The following is a 6,000-nucleotide window of genomic DNA, read 5'->3' as shown; positions in this document are numbered from 1 at the left end:
CACAAACCCTGCAGCAGCTACGGGGAATGGGGTGGGGATAGGAGTTACTAGGGTGCACCTATATTACAGGAAGTTCCACTAGGGGATCTTCTGACATCTAGTTATGGTGGCTGTTGGTCTCCCAAGAATAAGCAGAGTGGCACAAAGCTATCTTAACAATACACATTAGAGTATCTGGCCTAATATGTGTTAGGGGAAACTTTGATGTTGTCTCTTAAGACATGATAATACCTAATAAAGATTTCACTGTATTTTAAATGATATCAAACATTAATCTTACTGTATCTTGTAATTATGTAAAGAAAACAGATTCTTATATGACTAATAAAGCAAGTCATTATTTATTATCTGGGTATGCATTTTCCTGCTTTAAGTATAAATCTAAATGCTATCTTAACTACAGATCCACTATTTCTTGATAGCCAAAACAAGATTTACTAACTGCTGATTAGCCATATGAAAAGGTGGTAACTGTCACCAGAACAGCTTAACATTTGAAATTTGATAAATAAGTAAGACTGCCTTTTATTCAAAATTATACAAACAAAAAGCATCAAGTCTTTATTGGTGATAACATATGGTTCAGGAATATCTGAAAAAATAATGCTTTTTAAAAAGTGTGCATCTGAAGGGTGTCTACATTCACTTTGCTAGTCACTATTATAGTGTTACTTCTGGAATTAAAGTGTATGATTCTGTCTCTCTCATGGTATACATCAACATATCTAAGAATTATGCACTTTATGAAGTCACTTTAATTTATAACTTTGCTCTACAAATGACGCTTCTAGGATCAAAAAAATAAATTAAAAAAAAACCCTTAAGAGACATAGAATACCTACTTTGTTATTAATGGTACACTTAGATTATATATTCACAATATTTCCTGAAATTTATTTCTAGACTCTATAGCACAACACTATTTCCCTTAATATGCCTCATGTTAGTCCAAAGAGTTCTGACATATGTTAAGGTAGAAGTCTCTTTCACAACATCTAGCATTTCTTCTATTCTTCTTGCATACATTTTTAAAAAAAATCAAAGATACTCTTAATTTGTCTAACACACCTTGAAGTATTTTCTTAGTTTTTACTCAATGTAAATTCTCAGTCAGGGTTTGCAGTTTAACCTCATTGTCCTTGGTGTGGTACGACATCCCTTGCTCAAAATTCAGAGTTTCATGCTTCTGGCAATTCTGTGATATCCCAGACCTGGTCTACACTACGAGTTTAGGTCAAATTTAGCAGCATTAAATCGAATTAACCCTGCACCTGTCCACACAACATAGCCATTTTTGTCGACATAAAGGTTCTTAAAGTCGATTTCTGTACTCCTCCCCGATGAGAGGAGTAGTGCTGAAATTGACACGGCTGGTTCGAATTAGGGTTAGCGTGGACACAATTCGTTGGTATTGGCCTACGGGAGCTATCCCACAGTGCACCATTGTGACCGCTCTGGACAGCAATCTGAACTCAGATGCACTGGCCAGGTAGACAAGAAAAGCCCCACAAACTTTTGAATTTCATTTACTGTTTGCCTAGCGTGGAGAGCTGATCAGCACTGGTAACCATGCAGAGCTCATGAGCACAGGTGACCATGCAGTCCCAGAATCGAAAAAAGAGCTCCAGCATGGACCGTATGGGAGGTACTAGATCTGATCGCTGTATGGGGAGAGAAATCCGTGCTGTCAGAACTCTGTTCCAAAAGACGGAATGCCAAAACATTTGAAAAAAATCTCCAAGGCCATGATGGACAGAGACCACAACAGCGACTCAACACAGTGCTGCGTGAAACTTAAGGAGCTGAGATAAGCGTATCAGAAAGCCAAAGAATCAAATGGATGCTCTGGGACAGAGCCGCAGATATGCCGCTTCTATGCTGAGCTGCAGGCAATTCTAGGGGGGGCTGCCACCACTTCACACCTGTCCATGGACTCCGATGATGGGATACTCTCAGCATTATGTCTGAGGATTTTGTGGATGGGGAAGATGAGGATGAGGAGGAGGACGATGACGAAGTTGAGGAGACCACACAGCACACCATTCTTGCTAACAGCCAGGATCTTTTTCTCAACCTGACTGAAATACCCTCCCAACCCTCTCAAGGCAGCATCCTGGACCATGAAGCTGGAGAAGGGACCTCTGGTGAGTGTACCTTTGTAAATATTAAACATGGTTTAAAAGCAAGTGTTTTTTAATGATTAATTTGCCCTGAGGTCTTGGGATCCATTTGTGGCCAGTACAGCTACTGGAAAAGTCTGTTAACATGTCTGGGGATGGAGTGGAAATCCTCCATGAAGCTCTCCTGGAGGTACTCTAAAAGCCTTTGCAGAAGGTTTCTGGGGTGAGCAGCCTTATTCCATCCTCCATGGTAGGACACTTTACCACGCCATGCCAGTAGCAAGTACTCTGGTATCATTGCATGACAGAGCCTGGCAGCGTATGGTCCCGGCGTTTGCTGGCATTTAAGCAACATCCGTTCTTTATCTCTCTGTGTTATCCTCAGGAGAGTAATATTTTTCATGGTAACCTGGTTGAAATACATGAATTTAATTATGGGGACATTCATAGGTGGCCATTCCTACTGGGCTGTTTGCCTGTGGCTGAAAATAAATCCTCCTCACAGTTAACCAAGCAGTGTGAGGGAGGGGCTTTGGCGCTGAGCTGTTTGCGTTTGGCTATCAGGGATCTTCTCTAATACCAGCACAGCTAGGGAATCACATTGCAGCAAAGCCATCTACTATGACCTGCACATTTCTCAGAGTCACTACCCTTGATAGCAGCAGCTCAGTGATTGCATTGGCTACTTGCATGACACCAATCCCCACAGTAGATTTGCCCACTCCAAATTGATTCCCAACTGACCGATAGCTGTCTGACGTTGCAAGCTTCCAGAGGGCTATCGCCACTTGCTTGTGAACTGTGAGGGCTGTTCTCATCTTGGTATTCTTGAGCTTCAGAGCAGGGGAAAGCAAGTCACAAAGTTCCATGAAAGTACTCTTATGCATGCGAAAGTTTTGCAGCCACTGGGAATCATCCCAGACCTGCAACACTATGAGGTCCTACCAGTCTGTGCTTGTTTCCCGGGCCCAGAATCGGTGTTCCATGGCATGAACCTGCCTAATTAACACCATGATGTCCACATTGCTGGGGCCCGCGCTTTGGAAGAAGTCTCTGTTCATGTCCTCATCACTCTCATCATCACACTGCTGTTGCCGCTTCACCTGTTTTTTCAGCTTCTGGTTCTGCATAAACTGCACGATACTGTATGAGGTATTTACAATGTTCATAACTGCTGTGGTGAGCTGAACGGGCTCCATGCTTGCCATGCTATGGCGTCTGCATGGAAAAAAGGCGCAAAATGATTGTCTGCAGTTGCTCTCATGGAGGGAGGGGCGACTGACGACTGTAGCTATCCCACAGTTCCCGCAGTCTCCGCCAACCATTTGAATTCTGGGTTGAGCTCCCAATGCCTGATGTGGCAAAAACATTGTTGTGGGTGGTTCTGGGTACATGTCGTCAGCCCCCCACCCCCGTGTGAAAGGAGCAGGAAAAAATCGTTTCTCACCTTTTTTCACTGTCACCATAGGTCTACTGGATACTGCTGGCAGATACAGTGCTGCAGTGCTACACAGCAGCATCCCCTTGTCTTGCCTTGCGGACAGCTGATGGTGTGGTATGACTGGTATCTGTCATCTTTGTTGTGTGGGTGCTCCTGGCCGGCCCCAGTAAGGTCGGTCGGGGACGCCTGGAAAAAAAAGGAAATGACTTCAGGTCATTCTCTCTCTACGGTCTGTGTAATGGAGATTCAGTCTTGCCTGGAATATCAGGCGAGCTGGAGGCTTCTGCCTCAGGCTGCTCTCCCAGTTGGCAGCACTGTGCGGTCGTGCTTACCCCTTACTCCCATGGCTCATGAAGCCTGGACAGTAGTAAGCAGCAGTCCAACTATAGGCTGAGCAAATGCAGAATGGCTGTTCACTCTACTGCCCTGTAAGCCAACCACCTTCCCTTCGCCCCTTTGATCTCTTCTTGCAGGGGCAATAAAGTCAGTGTTGTTTCAAATTCATGCATTCTTTATTACTTCATCACACAAATGGGGAGATAACTGCCAAAGTAGCCCAGGAGAGGTCGGGTGGGGGGAGGGAAGCAACAGGTGAGGTTGTTGTATGGGCACCCCCTAGAATGGCATGCAGCTCATCATTTCTGCGAGATGTCTGGGGCTCTGACCTGGAGCGGCTGCTTGCAAACCAGAAGATGGTACAGTATGACTGGTAACCATCTTCGCTAACTTGCAAAGGCAAGGATCTGCTGCTATGTAGCACAGTAGTACCACGTCTGTCAGCAGCATCCAGTAGACATATGGTGGCAGTGAAAAAAGGCTGAACGGGCTCCATGCTTGCTGTGCTATGGCATCTGCTTGGGCAATCCAGGGAAAAGGGCGTGAAATCATTTTCTGCTGTTGCTTTCACTGAGCGGGTGGTTGACTGACGACATTTACCCATAACCACCCGTGACAAATTTTTGGCCCCATCAGGCATTGGGAGCTCAACTCAGAATTCCAATGGGCAGTGGGGACTGCAGGAACTGTGGGACAGCTACCACAGTGCACTGCTTCAAAAGTCGATGCTGGCCATGGTTCTGTGGACGCACACCGCCGAATTAATGTGCTTAGTGTGGATGCATGCACTCAACTTTATACAATCTGTTCACCAAAATCAGACTAATTCCGTAGTGTAGACATACCCCAAGTGTTGGATCTACCTATAACCCCACAGCAAACTCAAGAAACAGTGAGTGGGAGGGGGAAGGGGGGGAATAGTTAACTAAACTCAGAATTAAAAATAAGTTAAAAGACTGGGTTGCAGATCCTGCAGTTTTCAGAAAAATGCACTGATAATTAAAACATGTTAATTGAAAGTGTGATAAACTTTGAATAGAAAAGAATAAAAATAACCTTATACTGAGTAATTTGGTCTATACCATATTATTAGTGGGCAGCATTTGATGCTGCACCTTGCATGTTGTTGTCTAGTAACAGAACTTTGGCAATATCTGTACCATTGGGGATAAGGGTTCCATTAACTGATGAACTGGAACAGAAGAATAGACCAATGTGGGAGCTGTGAATGGATATAAAGTATTTAAATACCTTATAGTGTTTCATGTGTACACAGCAATCCAAAGATTTCACTAACCTTGGACTATATTACTCACAGGCAATTTCAGGCTCTTTTCGTTGAGAATAAACATAGTGTTAAAATTTCTCACAAGGCTTTCTATGCTTTTACAGATAAATATCATACAAATGTATACTTAAAATGTGGAGACTTTAAAGGGTAAATTTTCGGTGACTAATAGTGAGAGGCAACAACCTCCAATTATTAATAGGTATTGTGCAGTTATATTACCACACACTAAGCTAAATATGTACTTATAAAATCTCCCCAAAATAAAGGTTCTCCTCACATCATCAGAAAGGTCTTTTAGCTGTACAGCTGAAGCCCATTTTTGAAGGTTTTCTGAGCTCAGATTAACACTGAGTCATGTTAATGACCATTTTATGTGCCGTAGAGTCAATCTGACCGATCAAATGCATGATTTGGACATCCTTTTTAAGTCCTCACATTTGAAAGTTGAGCCCATGGTGTTGCAGTCCAAAGGAAGTCTCAGGGTGAAATAGTGCTCTGATAGTACAGCAGCACTCTTATAGCACCATGTTCCCCTGAAAGTCCCATCATGTAAGCTAGCGAACAGCCATCTATGTACTCTGAAGCAGACTACTGGCAGTAGTTGAGAGTAGGGAGAAGGGCTGCCTCAGCAACCCATTCCTCTCAGCAGCACCCAGCACCTCTCCTAGCAGAGTTCCTACACAGTCAGAGCACAGATAATGAAGGTGATTTAAAGCAGTAACTTAGCATGGCTGTCACAAACACTCAGGTTAGCAACAATTTTAAATCAAGTTTAGCAGGTTAACCATTTTTTTTCTTTTAGCTGGAGAATG

The sequence above is a fragment of the Gopherus flavomarginatus genome, chromosome 3 (genome assembly GCF_025201925.1).
Source record: "Gopherus flavomarginatus isolate rGopFla2 chromosome 3, rGopFla2.mat.asm, whole genome shotgun sequence".
NCBI lineage: Eukaryota > Metazoa > Chordata > Testudines > Testudinidae > Gopherus > Gopherus flavomarginatus.
Note: the sequence above shows the minus strand (reverse complement) of the source record.